The sequence below is a fragment of the Alosa sapidissima genome, chromosome 9, assembly GCF_018492685.1.
Source record: "Alosa sapidissima isolate fAloSap1 chromosome 9, fAloSap1.pri, whole genome shotgun sequence".
Classification (NCBI taxonomy): Eukaryota; Metazoa; Chordata; class Actinopteri; order Clupeiformes; family Clupeidae; genus Alosa; species Alosa sapidissima.
In genome coordinates this window covers 6909031-6929030 of record NC_055965.1, presented here as the reverse complement: position 1 = coordinate 6929030, position 20000 = coordinate 6909031, and the positions used below count along the sequence as shown (strand labels likewise).

The window sequence follows — 20000 nt, the reverse complement described above, 5'->3', positions numbered from 1 at the left end:
ACACACACACACACATTGTTAATTAAATCCCTGAATGCAAGGACATCGTGGATGTACTCTACCTTGGCTGAACTCTTGCCCATGCATCATGTCCTCAGTGCGTTGAGGGCCTTGAGTACTGAAAGCCCAGCTGAGCTGACAATGGAACAAGTAGTTGTGGATGGGATCTGTTGCTTCCTTAATTACACCAACAGATAAACAGAGGCAGGGAGAGGGGGAGAGGACGTGTCTCAGAGCCCGGCAGAAAATCTGATGTGACAGACTGCATAACAGCGTGTGGGACGTAAATAATATTATTGCCGCCTCAAAAAAAAAGAAGAGAGAGAGAGAGAGGGAGGGAGAGAGAAGGAGGGGAAAAACAGTGTAGTGTTACTTCAAGGCCGGATGATGGAAGAAGCAGAAGCAGAATCCTCTGAAACGAGAGAATATCCTCTGCTTTCATCTCTCAAAAATCTCCCCCCCCCCCCACTCCACCTCCTCCCAACACCTCTCCATCATGTCCCCCCCCCCCACCCACCCACCACCACCTCCTCCTCGCTCCTCATCCCTATCCCAGCCTTTGATGGCGCCTGCGTATATTCTTATCCTCTTACAGGGCTGCTCACGTATTATGTGTAGATGAGACTCCAGAACTGGCAGTGTGGCGATATCGCCCACCCCACCAACCCCCCAACACACACACACACACACACACACACACACACACACACCACCTCGGTGTATGTGGGGAGAGCAGAGAAACGTGGAGGTGTTCTGAAGTTACGGCTCTTTAAGAAGACGTCTTCCTCCCCACAACAACAAGCTTCAAAGTCTTGTGATTTCCTCTGGTGTTCACAGGGGGATATGAGGGGGGGGGTGAAAAAAAGAGAAAAATCATCAGCTCAGGCTCTTACTCTTTGTCTTGCTGTCAGCAATGTAACCTTTCTGTCTCTCTCCCACACACACACACACACACACACACACACACGCACGCACACACAGCCAGGTCCTATGGACAGTGACGTCAATCGATCCACGAGTCCACAGATCACCCAATAATGAAACATTTACAAAGTCTCTGTATGAATATAACGTGGGTGACCAGCACTGGGCATGAGGCGGACGGGCGACGGGCGGGCTCCCCTGTGGCCGTGTTCTTTTGCGTCGCGCATTACAAACTGCGAACGTGACCACGAGCCACCGAGAAACCGCGAAAAAACGAAGTGAGAAAATTGTACATGCACATTTTTTTTTCTTCTGTTTTTAACTTCAAGCCTATTTGCAGAGAATTGAAACAGTTTAATCCAGCCTGCTGCGGGTGAGATAATGACCCTGAATTCTAATGGCTTGATGGCCAGCCAATGCTCGCTCTCTCTCTCTCTTTCTTTCTCTCTCTCTCTCTCTCTCTCTCTCTAGGGTGCTAAGTGGTTGAAAAAATAACCACAAAAACCACCATGTTTCCATGTCCTTTTCATGTGTGCAAGTCTGAATGTAAATGTGTGAGTGAATTTGTATTTGTATGTGTCTGGTCATGCATTTGTTTGTTTGTGTTCATGCACATGTGTGTGTGTGTGTATGTGTGTGTGTGTGTGCAAAATTGGCTCCACAACCTCAAAATGTTTCTTTGTGCCTCCATAATTCTTCCTGGTGTGTTGTTCCCTACCTGCACACCCTGCATGCGGTGTCCCCTGTGAGAGCCTGGCTAGGGTCCAGCTATAGATGGTTAATTAAGCTCTGGTAAGCGATGCATGCTCTTGCCTCCAAACACAACAGCAGCACTCCCTCTACCTCTTCAAAGCAGCCGGGCTCCATTCCGGACTGAATCAGATTCCGCCAAATCTGATAGTGTCTCAGACACCACAGTCAGACACCTGAGGTGTTAGTGGTTGGGCACAGGTAGCAAAATTCATACACACATGCACACACAAACACACACACACACATACACACACACACACACACACACACACACACACACACACACACACACATACACACACACAAACACACACACACATACACATTCTTCACACACACACACACACACACAATACTTGTATACATATCCATGCGTGCCATAACATCACAATGCAGTTTTAAATTAGTTTGTTCCTTCTATCTGAACACACACAGAAACACATACACCATCTCCCTTTTTCAACAACAACACACAAGTGGCAAAACACAGTGAAATAGTCGGCTAGTTTGAGCCTGTCGACGCCCTCTTGTCAGAACCGGGTTCTGTCTCTTTGAGGCGGTAGGAAAGCTTTAACAGTGCCCTCATCTTCCCCTCGGTGGACGGTCATGACCATAGCCCGGTCACTATCTGAGTGGAGGGAGCGAGAGTGATACGAACAGCACTGAGCTTGCCCTTCACTGCTGACCACTGCGTGGTCGCAAGACCCCCTGTGGCAAATTGGATTTTTTAAAACAGATCCATTTTTCAATCACAGATTCATGCTGTAATTGACTGATCCCCCTCCCTTCTGCCGTCAGTGGAAATCATAATGAAATTGCAGGGTTTTTTTCCCCTCTAAGAGACAGTGAAATGGTCTCTATAGCAACCCTAGCAATGATTTGTACAAAGGAGGAATGACAAGTGTTTAAAGGGCTGGAGGGTGTTTTAATGTTCGTCTGTGTTCTCTCTCTCTCTCATCAGCTGAAAGGGTCTCCAGGGACCGATGAACAACAGAAATAGAAGAAAAAAGCCCTCACAGAGAGAGTGAAAGAGAGAGAGAGAGAGAGAGAGAGAGAGAGAGAGAGAGAGAGATGGTGGAAGAGACAAAAGTTGTCCTTGGTGATTACTTGTGTGTGTGTGTGTGTGTGTGTGTGTGTGTGTGTGTGTGTGTGTGTGTGTGTGTGTGTGTGTGTGTGTGTGTGTTTGTCAGACAGTTTCTCCTCTAGGACAATAGAAAATAGAAGAACTGATAGATTGCAGCTGGCCATAGAATCATACGCATAGCCACTCTTACTGTAAATTACATATTTTTGTGAAACATATGTAGTCCATATGCAGAGAAAGATATATGGATTGTATAGATTCTATAGATGTATGATGAAAATGTATGGAAGAGTTCACCCTTAAGTTTCTGCTCTGAAATTCAGTTATCGTCTGAATTCATCCATTTGTGTAACTGTGATGTGTACTGGATTATGATGAACTCTGTTGTGTTACCACACACACAACTACAATGTTGGAAGACTTCACTGATGGCCCATCAATTTTTCTAGAACATTTTCTATTTCATCACCCGGCAGCATGACACATCCTCCAGAATCAGCCTTGCCTTTTCTTTCCCCACACACAGGGATTTTCCAGTGTCATCTTGCATTTACATGAACTCTAATATGTATTAAGACTCCTGTATGGGTGCCATCATAGAGAGGCTCCAATGGTGAAATGCTAAGTTTCGGTGACAGTAAGTTCTGCGGTTGTGAGCAGGTGGAAAATGCAAGGTGAAGCTTCACTGAATAACCCTCGTCAGTCGTGAGGTATTTTTCTCTACTTTCCCAGCAGAAATAACCTCTTTGTTTACTGCAAACTTCAAAAATCCACTCCGCTGTGTATTGTACGCGCATCCCGCATAATTTTTACAACATGCTTCAAATCATGGCGCCTGTCTGGCAGCTCTGCCTCTAACTATTGAAATGTGTACACAGGGTCTAAATGTGATGACTGTGTATACACAACCTTCACTTGTCATTTTTGCCTAGTATTTATGCTCACACACACTCTCTCTCTCTCTCTCTCTCTCTCTCTCTCTCTCTCACACACACACACACACACAGACTATCAATAATTACCTTTGTTTAGTAGCTCCTCTTTCTGTCAGAGTCAAGGCGTTCTGGTGCACTCATCTCCTCTTTCTGTTTCTCTCTTCTCTCATTATGTCTCTCTCTCTCTCTCCCTCTCTCTCTCTTTCTCTTCTTTGTTTCTGTCAGACCTTGATGTTTTTCCAATAATTGGCAGCAGAGGTTGATCCCCCCACTCTCTCTCCCACCCCCCTCTCTCTCTCTCCCTCTCTCTCCCCAACTCTCTCTGTCTCTCTCTCTCTGTCTCTCTTCCTCTTCCTTTTAAGAGATGAATCGTTGGCCCGGGATCAAAGATGGACCCCTGTGCCGCTCTGGCTGCCACAAAGGGGCGTCGAGGTTGGCACGGCGCCCGCGTCCCCGGTGACAACCATGCAGATGGGTTGCCAGGCGCAAGGGGTCAACAGCAAAGTGGCTGAACGTGTACATCCTGTGAGATGTCTGGTCTCACATCTCTCTCTCGCTCTCTCTATCTCTCTCTCTTTTCCCCCTTTCTCTTGCTCTCTCTCTCTTTCATGTTGTCAGTTCCTGCGGTCCACCATGAAGTGGAGGCCGAGGCCGGTCTGGAGGCTCTCATGGTCGGGGGAGAACTGCGCCGAACCCTCCGTCTGGCCCCCATCTTGTCCAGGTAAACATTTGTTTTTCCTCCCACTAAAGGGACAATGTTTAAACGTTTGCAAAAAAGCGCCGGCCCGGTCTTCAGAGGGCGGCCCTCAGAACCTTCCCGCTGGCCCTCGAGGTCTTGTTTAAATGGACATACACGGCATATCCCGCTCAGATGTGGCGGCGGATTGGACAAATAAACCCGAGCAGACAAAAACAAATAAATTCAGCTGGAGGAAAACAAATGTACAAGCCAGTGTAGCACAAATATATACTCAAAGACCCCTGTCGGTTTTCCCTACTCCCCCACCACCACCGCCACCTCCCCACCCCCTCCCCCCACCTCCGCTCCCGAGTTTCAAACGTTTGCAGAAATACTAGCCAGCTGGCAATCAGTAAGGGACAGTGGAGTTGCCACCCTCGTCCGTGGAAAGCAGAACAATAGGCGAGGAGAGGCGGAGCGAGCGAGCAGCCGACCACCTGGTTATTATTGTGCGATGGCTTAGAGGGTAATGTGCTTGTATCAAATATAACATGCAAGCCACAGGCCAAGGTGCAGCAGAGGCGCTTCAAGCAGCTACCTACAAAAGAGCGAGCAGAAATAGATTCACACAAGCAACACAGTCCTCACCTGCTATTTGGTTATTTAGAACTGTATAGATGTAAAAAAAAACTATAGGTTTTATAAATGTTTAACAGTGTTTGCTGGAAAATGAACGAACCGTTCATCCTCCTCTTTGTGTACATTAAGCTCCCTCTGTGGAGTTGACTGACATTAGGCACATAACCCTCATTTAGGGTTCGTTTATTGCAATAGTGGCATGCAGGTCCAACTTGGTGTGCTGCCTAAAACAGTCTAGTTCTAGAATCCTGCAAACGTCTGATCTGAGATCAGTTCTCTCTCTCCACCTCCTCCATCTTCCTCTAAGTTGTAGGAGCAGTGAGTTCTTTTGTCGTTGCCTTCCCCCTCTACCTTTGTGCTATAGTTCTCCTTTATCGTTTCCATCTTTCCATATAACCATGGGAACCTCGAGCCGCTGTTATGACGCATGTATAATGGACACCTTGCATTCCTGTCGGTTACTTCACAGCATGCCGCGCTCTCTCTCTCTCTCTCTCTCCCTCTGCCAAATCACATTTAAAGGAAAACTGCATTAGAGGCTTCTCTCTGCCCCGACACCACATTCTAGAGTGAGAGTGTGAAATGCTTTTCAAAGGTAGGGCTAGGCAGAAAAACAGGTACATAAACAAGGACAATACAGTGTTTTTCCACTGGATTCATTGCACCATGTGCAAATTTTGTTCTGGTGGTGCGTGTGTGTGTGTGTGTGTGTGTGTGTGTGTGCGTGTGTGTGTGCGTGTGTTTTAGTGTGTGTGTGGTAGGGGTAGGGGGTGTGTGTAGAGACTCCACAGCAGAGGCCATGTGTTTAGCATTAGCTGTACTCTACATGTGAATGGAATACAGTTAAAGGAACGGAACCCTCCCTTCAGCTCGTGAATCAAACTGGAAAGGCTCTTCCATACATCTGTTGCACCTTGGCTCCGTCCGGCCCGGCGCGGCCTAACTCAGCCCAGCTCAGTCCAGCTCCGTCCATTACCTCAACACCCTGGTGCTCCTCTCAGAGTTCTGCTAGCCTATAACGCACATCACACCAGAGGTGGGGCACTGAGTGTTCCTGCCCATGGCCCCCCACTTCCAGACTCGAGAGAGACCCTTGCATTGTTGTAACAGGACGTCACAGTGATAAACCATCGCTGTTGAGCCCTGGATCGAGATGACCCTCTTGAAGTCTTATTGAGGAAGTGAGCTAGAACCAGAAGAGTCGCTTATTAGATTACATGGAGCCCAAACATCAAAGGAGTGACGAGGTTTTTTTTTGTCTTCTTCAAAAGCTAAAGGTCTCTAGTCATGTCGGACACTCCTTGCCTTTAATTTGCCAAACCAACCATGTGAAACATGCACTAAAACAACAGACAAGAACATTACGGTATGCGTCTCACTGGTTTCACTATTTTATTGACTGCCACAGTATCTTAAATTCACCCTGTGAGGCTGAGGTTTAGCAAGGAAAATGAACCTATATATCTGTAGGTGGTATGGGCCTAAATTAAGTCTACCACATTAAAACAGCTTCAGGCTTAACATGATAGGCAGCATGGGACCTCAAGCTGCCAAAATCAGGACAGCAATTTGGCCGAAGAAAATGGGCTACAAATTGAAACTGCATAACACATTAATATCTAAAAGGGCCATATGTGTTTTTTTCTCTCTCCCTCCAGCTGGAGATACAAGGCGAGAGAGAGGCGGCCATTGGCGGATAATTATTTGAAAAGAAAAAGTTATGCTACCATAATAATGGGCATAACAGGTCTGACTTTTATGTGGTCGTCCTACAGAGAAAATGAGCCTAATCTCCGTCTTTGTGGTCGCTCCAACTGTTCACCCCCACCCACCCACGCAAAGCGTTTATTCCAGCACCATTGTTTCTCCAAAGTTTACACACAATAAACAATTATATGTCTTGCCCAGAGCGGTCTTCAGTGGCCCCGCGCTGCTTTTGCTTGGCTGTAGTTTAAATAGAATGTTAATTTTGACTTGAGGAGGATTTCAAAGCGATGGCCTCAACTTTTCATCTCCCGAGCACACAACGAGCTCGCCGACACAAAGTCGTGCTGCGATGCAAAAGAGTGGGGGAAAAAAGAAAAGGCGAGAAGAGAAATACTTTTTCCTCTCGCTTCTGCACTCTTCTACTTTCTTTTGTTCCCCTTGGTGGATTGTGCAGAATTTTAAGCAGGCATTGTAGAGGTCCACTAGGTGTTCCTCCCTAATGGTGCAAACATGCCACAATCAGGCCCTCTCCACATCTTGACGGACAGCAAACATAGGTCTGGGGTGACATGGCACCTGTCAGAGCCATCCATAGAGGTTTGCATCAGTTTTGACATGGCCGCATCAGGTTTCCAGATGTCATAGTTTAACAAGCTGTTCTACTCTTAATATTTGGTCATCAGTTTTCCCCAAGGTTTTTGAACCTCTCAGACCACCGTACATTGTGTTTTGCTTTTGGCCTCCACACCTTGCCAGATGTGTTGTAATAATTGCACATTCACTCAAAGAAAACCATAAAACACATATTACACATGATTACACAAATGATTTCAGACATTTCAGAACTGAGAGTATTGAGTAAATCACTTGTAAATGAAATACTTTCCTTTTGAAACAGATACTTGCTACAATATCTCATTAAGTTGCATAAGAACCGTAAAAAATTTTGGCAGAACTCTGATTTTATTCTAAGTTCTAATGCAAACATAGCATACTGTTACATATAATGTTGTTCATAGTGACGAGGTATAGAGAGAAGATCATATTTAGGCTGCAGCCAGCTTACCATCAACAACAAAACTATGTTTTCATGCATAGATTGCAAGTCAGCAAGATTCACAGTTTTCTTACGGCTCTTCCACAAGACCCGTGTGTGTATATTGATGTGTATTTGCACAAACATGTTGAAGGTGAGGCTTCGCTGGCCTTCCCAGGCCACCCTCCCTCTAAAGGATACCAGCTGCAGAGACTCCTGTGAAACCTGCTTAAGCTGTCTCATATGTCGGTTGTCTGGCAGGAAACTGCATTCCAGCATAGATCATAAAGGTGCTAAATGTAAACAACACTCTGTGTTGTTATCTCCTGGCCCCGCTCTGATTTCGTACAGGTGTTCTGACAGGCCAGGAGGTGATTAGGACTGATGTTTCTGTCCTGCATACAGAAGTGGACATCTTGAAACCTGCAGATTATTCAGGACAAGAGTCAAGACCATGCGCATTGCAAGCATAACTCAATCTAGACATGTCTCAAAATTCTACATTGTGAAACACTAATGATACTTTTGTACCTAATTGTCAAGTCAAGTTTATTTATATAGCGCATTTCATACACAGTGGTCATTCAATGTGCTTTACATAAACAAAAGCAAACAGTAATAACAAATAAAAACATAAAAGGGCAATAGTGAAAGAATAGTTTAAATTGTGACAGTTCTTAAAATGTTTACATAAATGTAGAGATCTGCAACTTAAGTAGTATTGTAAGGTCACGGTAAGGTTTATGTCTTACACAATATAGGAACCCCAGTGAATGAAAAGTTTGTCTTGTTATGAGTCCAACCATTCACTACTGTAATAAACCAAAGTGGAGCGTTAGCTGCCTAGCACATGTGATATCATGCTGTTCCTTCTGTGTGACAGACAGTGACTGTGCTCTTCAGGATGGGTGTCGTTGTGTCTTACAGATCTACAGTGAACCCCCAGAATCTCCATGGAGGGAGTGGCGTACTGAAGACGACATTCCTGTCAGCGCAATGTGTCCTGTCCAGGAGGTCAGCAGCAACATTGGCAGCTGGAGGGTGGGTATAAGGAGATAAAATACGAGTGGGGAGCTCACAGGTCAAAGTTCACAGCAGCAGAAAAGTGCCGGAAGCATTTGGGAGAAATTAAGTAATAAATAGTGTGATTAATAGGCTACAATGATGGACAGCAAGTTATTCTTTATAGCCGGAGGGATAGTACAATACTAGACTAGTACAGCAATGCACAATACCAGTACAAGTCTTATGACCAGTTTGCTCCTCTGCCAAATGTATTGCATGTGGTCCTGTATATTCCATGCCAGCTGGACTTTACCAGCCAAAGATTTGTGTTTTTATTTCATTGTGGTTCTCTGTCTAGAACACAACACCTCATGTTTTCAGGTTGCTGTGGCCTAGGACATATAAAGTATAGTATATATACTCTTTTGATCCCGTGAGGGAAATTTGGTCTCTGCATTTATCCCAAAGCCAGAAACTAGTAATCACACATGTCCCATCCCGGGCAACAGACACACAGACCCTCTCACTGTGACCTTTTATTACATATATAACCATCACCTGCCTGAGGATGTGAAGCATTGTGTGGGGGCGCTGGTAGTGTAGTGGTTAAGGAACTGGGCTAGCATGCAGTAGACAGAAAAGTTGTGGGTTCAATTCCCGGCTTATACTGTTGTGCCCTTGAGCATGGCACTTAAAGGTGCTCTAAAGCGATATTGGGTAACGTCACTTCTGTTGGCGTTCGAACAAAACAGAGAGCTAGCTCTCTACTCCCTCTCCCCTGTGCAATTGAAACTCTCCTAAACCCGCATCTCATCTGTGATTGGATGTTTTTATGGCCCAGGCTGGACCAAGTTGTTTATGTTGCCATTTTTAGAGCCGGGGCTGTTCACAGAGACCGCGTGCTTTACAGTGCAGCACAGGCAGCTAGCGGATGGTGAGGTGATGTTTGCTGTATGTGACAAAAAATGTTTTAGTTTAGAAATCGCGTAACATCGCTTAGAGCACCTTCAACACTGTGTTCCTCCAGGCACAACGTAACTGCCCTTGGAATATAATTGACATTTGTAAGTCCCTTTTGAAAAAGTGTCTGCTAAATCAATGAAGCATATCACCATGGGCAATTTATCCATAGACTGTATATATATAACTATTCTATTTTGAATTTATCAAATTGTGGCGGTAGAGGGTGTAGTAATATAGTATTTTCTGTGCTACCTATATTGTACTCATGTAAGAATCTCTACCATGATACAAACTGTGACCAAATGTTGCAGGAGGTAAAAGCTCTGGAGCTCTGGCATAAACAAATGAAAGGGGAAACAAATCGTTTGATGTCTGCTGCGGATGACATAACACTTTCCAGCCATTTCTGTCGTCTTCTAGTCCTCTTTGCCATGGTGACTGTGGCCAGCGCGCCGGGCAACCATGAGCGCTGTTCAAACTTTATGAGGGTCACAGTCAAACCATGTTCTTATTCTCTCTCTTTCTCTCACCCCACCCTCTCTCTCATCCTTTCTGTCTCTCTCTCTCTCTCTCTCTCTCTCTCTCTCTCTCTCTCTCTCTCTTTACATTACATTTCTCTCCCTTTTGTTTTGTTGCCACAGCAGTCTCCACACTAGAGAAAGGTGGTTTTGGCAGGAGCCATATAACCTTCATGCCTTTCATGTACCCAGTCATGCTTTGGTTAAATTGCAAAGATCAAAGGCCCTGGATGCAAATTCTTGCAGACATTACTCCATTTGATGTGTTGGTGTGTTTTTTTGGGTGACACAAATCGTGGTGGTGATTACAGTAATAGAAGGGCATAGTGGTGTGGCTGAAACCAAAATAGCTTCCTTGTTACGTCTGTCAATTAGCAGAGGTGACTTTTGTTTGCAAACAAACACAGGCCTAGAGGGGCCCGCACAATGGGAGCGCTGCTTGTGTTGATAAAGTGATTTGGCTTTCATCTTGCCGAAGCTGGGATGTTTTTTTTTTTTTGGCTCTCACTCAGCCAGTGCATTCACACCTCTGTCTAAAAAAGAAAGATGAGGGGGGGAAAACAAGTGCAGCGTGTCCTGTTTAACACGTTGCTGGTGGCCTGGCTTGATGCAGTGCCTCATCGATTTGCTGTAGTTGATACTTCACAGGGCCGAGGCAGTGCTGGCTGTGTGATTATGTTTCATGTTTTATTTTAACGGTGCCTTTGAAGAGCCTCATTCCTATTCTTAGACAATGTACAGGTGTTACTCATGCAACCTGGCCATCTTTCATTTTTACCCGCCCCAAAGCGGATGTGTCCTTGAAGTCCTACATTTTTCAGCATGACTAAGTGTGTGTGTGTGTGTGTGTGAGTGCCTGTGTGTATTGTGTGTGTTTGTGCCTGCTTGTGTGTATGTGTGTGCAGGCACACATCTGTGTGAATGTGTGTGTGTGTGTGTGTGTGTGTGTGTGTGTGTGTGTGTGTGTGTCTGTGTGTGTCTGTGTGTGTCTGTGTGTGTCTTTGTGTATGTGTGAGTGCCTGTGTGTATTGTGTGTGTTTGTGCCTGCTTGTGTGTATGTGTGTGCAGGCACACATCTGTGTGAATGTGTGTGTGCGTGCATGTGTGTGTGTGCCAATGCTTGTGCATGCTTTTCTTGTCCAGGGGTGTGTGCACCCTTATCAGGGCACTTGTTACAGGAGTCATAACGCCTGGTTTATTTTTATTTGTCGGTTATTGAAAGCCTCAGCTGGTTGAAAGGATAACTTTGCCTGTGGGAAGGACTTGCTCAGAGGGCCAAGTTCAGATCGGCTCCCTCATTTCTCCTCCACCGCTTTGCATTCTGGTAGTGCAAGCGAAGGCCTGATGCTCCGCCTTTGATTGTCTCTTTAATGTTGCTGCTCCCAGAATACATTAGCTAGGAGGTTGAGGTGAGTGGCTGGCTGACTGTGTTGAGGAGGCAGTGGTTTAGCAGGAGATGAAGACGTTACAGTCTTCATCATCAGCGCCCAGTTTTCCGATCGATCCGAGTTTTCCGATCGATCAGCTTTCCTTCTCTTTCTCACTCTTTGCCTCTCGCCCAAAGCGAAAAAAAAAGCTTGAAGTGCCATCATTCATCGGTGCACTCATTCACCGACAAAACACCGCCCCCCTCTCTAAACAGGGTTGTTTGTGTTTATTTTATGTGGGGATACTGTGTTTGAAATTCACATGAGAAAAAAAAAAGGTGACCACCGCTCAAAAGCAAACTTCTAAAATACATGTTCAGAATCATCTCGCCATCCGTCAGTACCAGATAACAGATTGAACTAGAGAATTAAATGTTTTAGGCTGACTTCCAGAGGGTTCTGAGACATGTAATCGGAAAGACCCAAAAGTGAGATATCTTTCTTTTGCATGATCTTGGCTGGCCAGCGTGCTACTATTAGACAGGTTGCTATATGTGCCAGAGACATTTTTTTTTTGTATTTCTGGAAGGGGGTAAAGGGTTATTTTTCTCCCAGAGCCGAGCAAGTGCTGCAAAGCACCAAAAGCCTAGCCAAGAATTCACATAGGGAGAGAGAGAGAGAGCGAAAAGACGACACATGCACCAAAAGAGAGTCAGAAGTAAAAAGACAAAGAGAGAGGGAACGCAGAGCAAAAGAGGGAGGGAGGGAGAGAGAGAGAGAGAGAAAGAAAGCGAGAGAGAGAGAAAGCGAGAGAGCAAAGCAGAGAATTTTGTTCCTCGTCTCCAGGCCGGCATATAAGAGTATTAGACCTACTTTAATTACACAGCTCTGTGGAAGGGCTCTCTTTTTCTCGCTCAGCGGTGAGCGCGTTTGCGTTTGTTGTCAGTTCAAGGATTTCTAAAGGATGTGCTGGCATGTGTAGGCCTTGGCAGAGGAAGTGTGGGGAGGAGGGGTTGGGTGAGGGGGGGGGGGGGGTATTGAACTGTTATTGTTTGAAAAGCGTGTAAAAGCGGCCCTCGCAACAGCTCTGCCACCGCCGAGAATGAGAGAGAGTGAAAGAGAGAGAGAGAGAGAGAGAGAGAGAGTCAGAGAGAGAGAGAGGAAGAGGGGAATAAAAAAAAAAACGTGCAGCGCTTGACGGACGGCTTAACGGGCGAAACCAAAATTCTCCTTTTGCTTGTGGAGACGTCAGAAGCCTTGCCAGAAAGAGAGGGGGAGCGTTGGGGGGTTGGGGGGGGGGGGGGGTGGGCACCACAAAATCTCTCTCGCCCGCTTGCTTCTCACCCTCTCCTTTTCTCCTGTGCTTTAAGTCCTTTACTGAATGCAAACATCAAAGGACAAACACTCAGAATATACATTGTTGTTTGGAGCAACCACACACACACACACACACACACACACACAATCACACAAACACACAAAACAAAACAAACGCGAGCAAGACAGAAAATGGAGGATTTCAATTTTTTTTGGTGCCTCTCCTCACGCTCATAGAAATGGAACCCTCTGAAGGATTGGGAGAGGAATTTTCAGATTAACTTCTTTATCTCTTCATTTCAAAATGTCCTCTCTACCGCATCACGCCTGGCCAGCGCTTCCTCTGCCGTGTTGATAGGATGTGCTAATCCCGCTCTGACATACTGATGGGCTTTGTGAGACAACACTGCCTATTTGCAGGATGGTGTGTGTGTGAGTGTGTGTGAATGTGTGAAGGATTTTTTTGAAGTTTGCGTTAGTCCTGTCTCATTGTCTGTCGAGGGCCTCCTTCTAATCTGATGTAAACTTGAGTCTTTTCAGCGCACCTCAGAATGGCGCTGTGTGTACCGTGCGCAATGCAAACAACAATCCCTAAACCTGTGTTTTTGGTTTTAATGGGCCTTATCTATAGACTAAAGACCACCCAGACAACACAACTCACCTGGAGAGAGTGACGGCAAGACCTTTTATGTGTATGTGTGTGAGTGTGTGTGTGTGTGTGTGTGTCTCTGTGTGTGTGTGTGTGTGTGTGTGTGTGTGTGTGTGTGTGTGTGCGTGTGTGTGTGTGTGTGTATCAACGTGTGTGTGTGTATGTGTGTGTGTGTGTGTGTGTGTGTGTGTGTGTGTGTATGTGTGTGTCGACTTGTGGGTGTGTCAACTTGTGTGTGTGTGTGTGTGTGTGTGCATGCATGTGTGTACTTGCTTGTGTTGTCTATATACCGATTTAAGAAAAATACCTCTCACATAACAAAGGCTTAAAACAATCTTTGGTAGCTCACAGCAGAACAGCTGAAAAGCTTGCAGGTTATTGGTTGAATTATATGCCAGTGCCGCTCCTAAGTAAAACACAAGTGTGCCAAAGCCATTGTGTCAACAAGAAGCTTATTCATCACATCTGATTAAATTACTGCTCAGGGTTAGACAAACAAGATGACAATTGGAAAGAGTATACTGTATACTATACTTATTATGTATACTTTACTGTAATTTACTGGGTATTGTGGGCTACTGTCGATGGAATGGAATCAGTTATTTCACTGTCAAACAGAGTTCTCTCATCTTTTCACGCTGTCTAGCCTGTCTAAAAGTCTGCACTCAGAAATGAGTCTGTATGAAAGGCTAGTAGTTTCCATAGGCTGTCTCAGTGGGTGATCTAACTATGGATCACACTGTCAGACAAATTAAATTCCAGCATAAAAGAAACTGCATATGGCCTGTGTAAGCATCTGTTGTAGGGATAGGATGGAGGTGTGTGTGTGTGTGGGGGGGGGGGGGTTGGCCTAGCTCGGGGCCCTGCTTCTGGGGCACACAGTGGGCAGCATAACGCTGGCTCTGAGTCATCCAGAGCCCCTCTCATGGCACACACACACACACATACACACACACACACATACACTCACTCAAACACATTCACACACAACATGGCGCCTTATCAGGCCTGGCCCTCCACACTTCAAAGACACGCAGTGTCGGGCAGGCCTTTCTGATGTCTGTGCCAGCACCCCCCACCCCACCTCCACCCCTCACCCCAGTGGACCCGCTCTGGAAACACTGACTCGTCATGTGACGGGCATCACTCCATCTACCCCAACTCCACCTCCCCAAACCCTCGAGGGGTCCGACTCATTGGACCCTGTGACGTGGCCATCGCTTTGACCTTTGACCTGAGCCATTGTGGTCACGGGAGCAGTGACATCAGCAGCGTGAGTGACTGCGTTGTTACCTCCTCCACCCATGAAGACTCGTCAATGGGCAGAATTGTGTTGGCGCTCGATGTGAGGCCACGATTACACACATTAGCAAAGCCAATCACCATGTACAGAGATGGTTAACTCTGTAAGATGGCGCTATTATGCTTTTAGATGTTTCATCGAGGGGCGACATCAGGCATGACTTCTAGTTTATACAATAGCGAAATCGTTCTCCCTTTTTAAGAACGTGTCTTTAGCACAAGATTAACTTTTTTGCGATGGCATTTTGTCAAAAGTGTCAGTTGTGGTCTGTGTGGGAACAGGAAAGAGCCTTGCGTCCCTGACGCTCTCAAGCCTCTGTATTTTTAGGCACACAAAGCCAGTTCCTTAGGAACACTTTCCCTTTGTTGATACAAAACATCCAGGTTCAAATGGTCGACATCGGCTAGGTTTTCAAAGATAATTGTCCGACACATTCGCAATCTGGTCAGTCACAAAACAGTGTCCCTGGTCAGCAATGCTGTGTCCCTCAACACAACAGGCTAATGAGTCACATATTAAAGCCACTGGATAGCCATGCTCGTTCCATCCATGAGTGCTATTCAAATCATTTCATACAGTACACGCAGTACTGTGGTTTAACTAAGAGTACAAATCAATTTAATTATACTATGATTATACTATGATTTATAATAATAAATCATAATACTATGCCAAATGATATGTGATATGTAATGGCATGTTTTTTTTCTTTTTTTTTTTTTTTGAACCAATTTAGGACACCTAACTTTTTCCATGTACAAACTGTGGTAAAAGTGGTAACTGGTGCATCGGGTCCCCCAGAGGATTGTCCTGCATAGGCATCAATTGCACCGGGACTTTACAGTTTGAGCTCATCGCTAAACATTAATTTATCACTAGTTAATCATTCATTCATTTCACATCAATCTCACAATCATTAATTTATCTTGAGCCACAAAACAGTTTGTGGCTGTTTCTACACTCCCTGTTCTATACACACAGGCAAACACATCTTTTTTCCGAGGTGGCTGTGTACATCTTTGTTAAGTCAGATGATTTGATCAGTGATCATAAATGCAAACTTTCATAAATTACCTGCATAGAGATATATTTATAGATAAGTGATGAATTATTAGCATTTCTGACATCACAAAATATCTATATGAAGACACATCCTACTCTATTTGTCCAGGAGTTACATTTAATAGCATCAAGCTTTCAGAACATCTTATAAAAACTTTAAGAACATAGAAAAAAACTTATATAGACATAGTATAATGTCAACATGTGCCATTATCAAAGATATCCTCATTGCATGACAGCATAAATATGTGTATCAGAAGAACTGAAAATACTTAAACTGAAAATATTTCTTTTTGATTTTCTTCCTTTTTGAACTGTCACATAAGGCCAGTAGCATCACTGAACTAAAAAAGACGTGCATTGTGTTAAATTGGAATTTAAAATGTATCTAATCTAAATAACACTATTGTAATGTCACCCTATTCAACTTCAGCTCAGTTTAAACTCAAACCGTAACTACCTTCAAAGGGTACCTAATGAACAGATTGCCTGACAGTATAAAGGTTTAAAAAAAGGACTTCTTTGCTTTGGAGAACAATAGAGTGGTTGCACATGACTTGTGCGACAGGTCTAACCTACTCATAAAATTTAATTTGTGCCTAGGAGGATTTTTTAACACCAGTGTTGAATGCTATCACCTCCCTTAAATTGCTCACATGAACCAGTTAAGTGAATCAGTTGGTCTGCGTCCTTCTTTCATGGAATACACAGATTTATCTTCTGAGAGGAGAGGGATGGAGGTGTGTGTGGTGTGTGTGTGGGGGAGGGGGGGGGGAGGGGTACTAACGGGGCTGAGCCTTACCACAGGAAGCTCTTTATTACCTTACGAAGGCCCCAAAGGGAGGAAGAGGACAATCTCTCTTCTCCCCTTCTCTCTCTCTCTCTCTCTTCTCCCCTTCTCTCTCTCTCTCTCTTTCTTCTGCCCCCCTCCCCCCAACCCGGTCAAAAAATGTTGCAAATTCCTGTGGAAGCTGATTGAATTGTCAGTACTCAGAGAGACGCACAATTCCAGTGTTGACAGAGAAGAAAAGTAATTTATTTGTTCACACCAAAGGGGCTTCAATTACCAGCTGCCTCTCTACTTCCCCAGTTGGTGTGATGGCTCCTGTTTGTGACAATGCATTTCCACCAAAGACGCCAAAACAACACCAAAAAAAAAACAAAGCCACGTTAAGTGAGCCCTGACCGGTCATTAGTTTTGTCGGAAGGTCTTGTGAGATGGTTGTGTCTCCTTCAGATTCTAACAGCGGAGCAAGTCATCTCCAAAGGCTGTGCACAAAGACAGGAAATTGCTCTTCATTCTGTGGTGCTGATGGAGGGTTATTGTTGGGCCGTGTTGAGACTCAACTCCTGGCCAGGCTCCGGCTCACAACAAAAGCAGAGGAACTGGGCTGCCACCCTGCTGCCTGAGTGAGCGAGGCTCCCAGCTGATGGGTGACTGCTGAGTGATAGAGAGGAATCTGGATGGTCAGGGTGAACCCCCCACCCCCCCAACTTCACTCACTCACATACACTCACAAACCTACACATTCACACATGCTCACATATACACTCACAAACATACACATACACGCATGCTCACATACTGTGTACACTCACAAACCTACACATACACACATGCTCACATATACACTCACAAACCTACACATACACACATGCTCACATACTGTATACACTCACAAACCTACACATACACACATGCTCACACATATACTTACAAACCTACACATACACACAATGCTCACATATACACTTACAAACCTACACATGCACACATGCTCACATATACACTCACAAACCTCCTACACATACACACATGCTCACATATACACTCACCAACCTACACATACACACATGCTCACATATACACTCACAAACCTACACATATACACTCACAAACCTACACATACACACATGCTCACATATACACTCACAAACCTCCTACACATACACACATGCTCACATATACACTCACAAACCTACACATACACACATGCTCACATATACACTCACGCATGACATGACAGCGGACCAAAACATTGCTGATTTTGAACACTGATTTTTTTTAAAATGGCACTTGACCAATCAACATGTAAGTACGTCAGTCATGGTTCCTATGTGCAGGGAATAGACCCTACCCCATAGGAGCTTAAATAGTTACAGGAACTGTGGTCTGAGGAACTACAATCCCCCCCAGTGGAATGCAGTGCCAATGTGTGGAAAGGGGGTAGTTTCTCAAAAGGTTCTAGGAACTGCAAAAAGTCCCTCCAATGTGAAAACACCTATACTTGCACACACATACACAAAGACATGAACAGACACACATGCTTGCACTCACTTATGTGTGCACACACACACTTCACACACTCCACAACTCGGCAGAGTTTACCCTGAGACAGTTCCCCGACTTGTGACCCATCCAAACCAGTCCCCTGAAAAGCAGTCTGTTGAAAACGTCAGCAAACCTGAATCAGTTGTTTTCTAAAAAAGCAGAGAGGAACGACAGTGTTCCACTCTACAAGTTGGCACCCTCCAAAAAGCGTCACCTGAGACGTGCCTTTGTAATCCAAGTCCTCCTAGCCCCATCCACCCCCTGACAACATACACACACACACACACACACACACAACATGCACACACACACACATACCCGCACACACACACACACACACACATATACTCACACTTCAGGGCTGATGTCTCTGCTTCCTCCTGCAAAGACCTGGAGGGTGTGTCAGCAGTAAAACCAAGTCTCTCAAGTGCAAAAGGGCCTAGGTTGAGACATGCATGGAATTGTAATGCAACTACCAACGGATGGGGGGGGGGGGGGTGATATAAGACCCTTTAACAGTGAAATTAATAGATGGAGGATATAGGTAACCCAGTTTCTCCCTGAGGCTCATTTTAAGAGAGAGAGACATGTTTTTTTGTTGTCTTAATGAAGTTGGTTTATTTTCGTAGGGATCGGGGCATGATGTATTTGCCTCGGAAGCCAAAGCAACCTCTCGTAATTAAGAGGCATTCCTTTCAAAACACAAGAGCCTTTGAAGACAGCAGACAAAATAGATGAGAGGAAAAAAACTTTTTTTTCTCTCTTTCTCAGATGTGAACCAGTATTGAGACATTTCCTTTGGTCTGTGGGGTTGAATTATTCTTTTTCAAGTGACTCAAAAAAAAAGAGAGGCGAGGAGCATTTTTCTAATCTGTTTTTTGACACACAAAAAAAGACATTAGGCGTGTATCTGTGGGATGAACTCTGCAGCACAAAATAGACTGTACTTCCTAGAATGGAGGCCAATGAGGAGTTCACATCTGGAATGGATTTTGACCTATTATAGTACTGGCACTAGAGCTATTCATGGTGCCCCAAAATGCCTGTCGAGAGAGAGGGAGAGAGAACAGTCTCTAACTGTGTGTAGCTGCTCTCTCCCACGCTCGGCATGGGGAAAAGCAAGCAGACAGGTATCTGTTTAGTTCATTTAGTTCCTGATTATCTGTCCCCATAAAGAAAATAACCCGAGTCGCAGAAGAGAGGAGTATAAAAGCACCAGGTTAAACGGCTCAGCCCAGTTTATCAGAGCTGGAGAGTGCGGAGGAGTTTCCCAGCTGCTTGTGAATCTCTGGACAGGTCTGATACGGTCTCTGGAGAAACTCGATCTACGCTGCAAACCATAAACACCTTACCTGCAGGGGCCGAGAGGTCTAATATGAAGTGATATACTGTAGACTGCTACTTGAGGAATGGCAGGTTGAAGAGTGCAAGGGTTCTGAGGGCAGATCAATGAAAAGGTGGCCTTTCCTTTTGGAATGGTCGACAATATATTGCGTATTATATATTAACAGATCTTTGCCGTGATTGTTATTTAGTCATTTCTACTCATCTGCATTATATACATCACATCACTGACTGGCTTCATGAGTCATTTACCTTCAAAACATTATGGACAGCTGCTCCTGCCTCTCTTCTATACTCTACATCTCTCTCTTTCTCCCTCTTTCTTTGCTTCAAAACACCGCACTTTAAGAGTTCAAACTGTTCCCTTTGCTTCAAGTAAAACA

The 20000-nt window shown here is 45.0% G+C and overlaps 1 protein-coding gene across 4 annotated transcripts in view; it reads left to right on the top strand.

Annotated features, from left to right (window-relative positions):
• Positions 1 to 20000, top strand: part of LOC121718172 (axin-2-like) — a 75996-nt gene that overhangs the window by 20063 nt on the left and 35933 nt on the right. For 3 of the 4 annotated variants that reach the window (XM_042103068.1, XM_042103064.1, XM_042103066.1), the window contains 2 exons: positions 4059 to 4417; positions 8685 to 8798. The gene's annotated coding sequence lies outside the window, so the exon portion shown is untranslated. The remainder of the gene's footprint in view (positions 1 to 4058; positions 4418 to 8684; positions 8799 to 20000) is intronic. The other variant, XM_042103067.1, reaches the window with a different exon arrangement.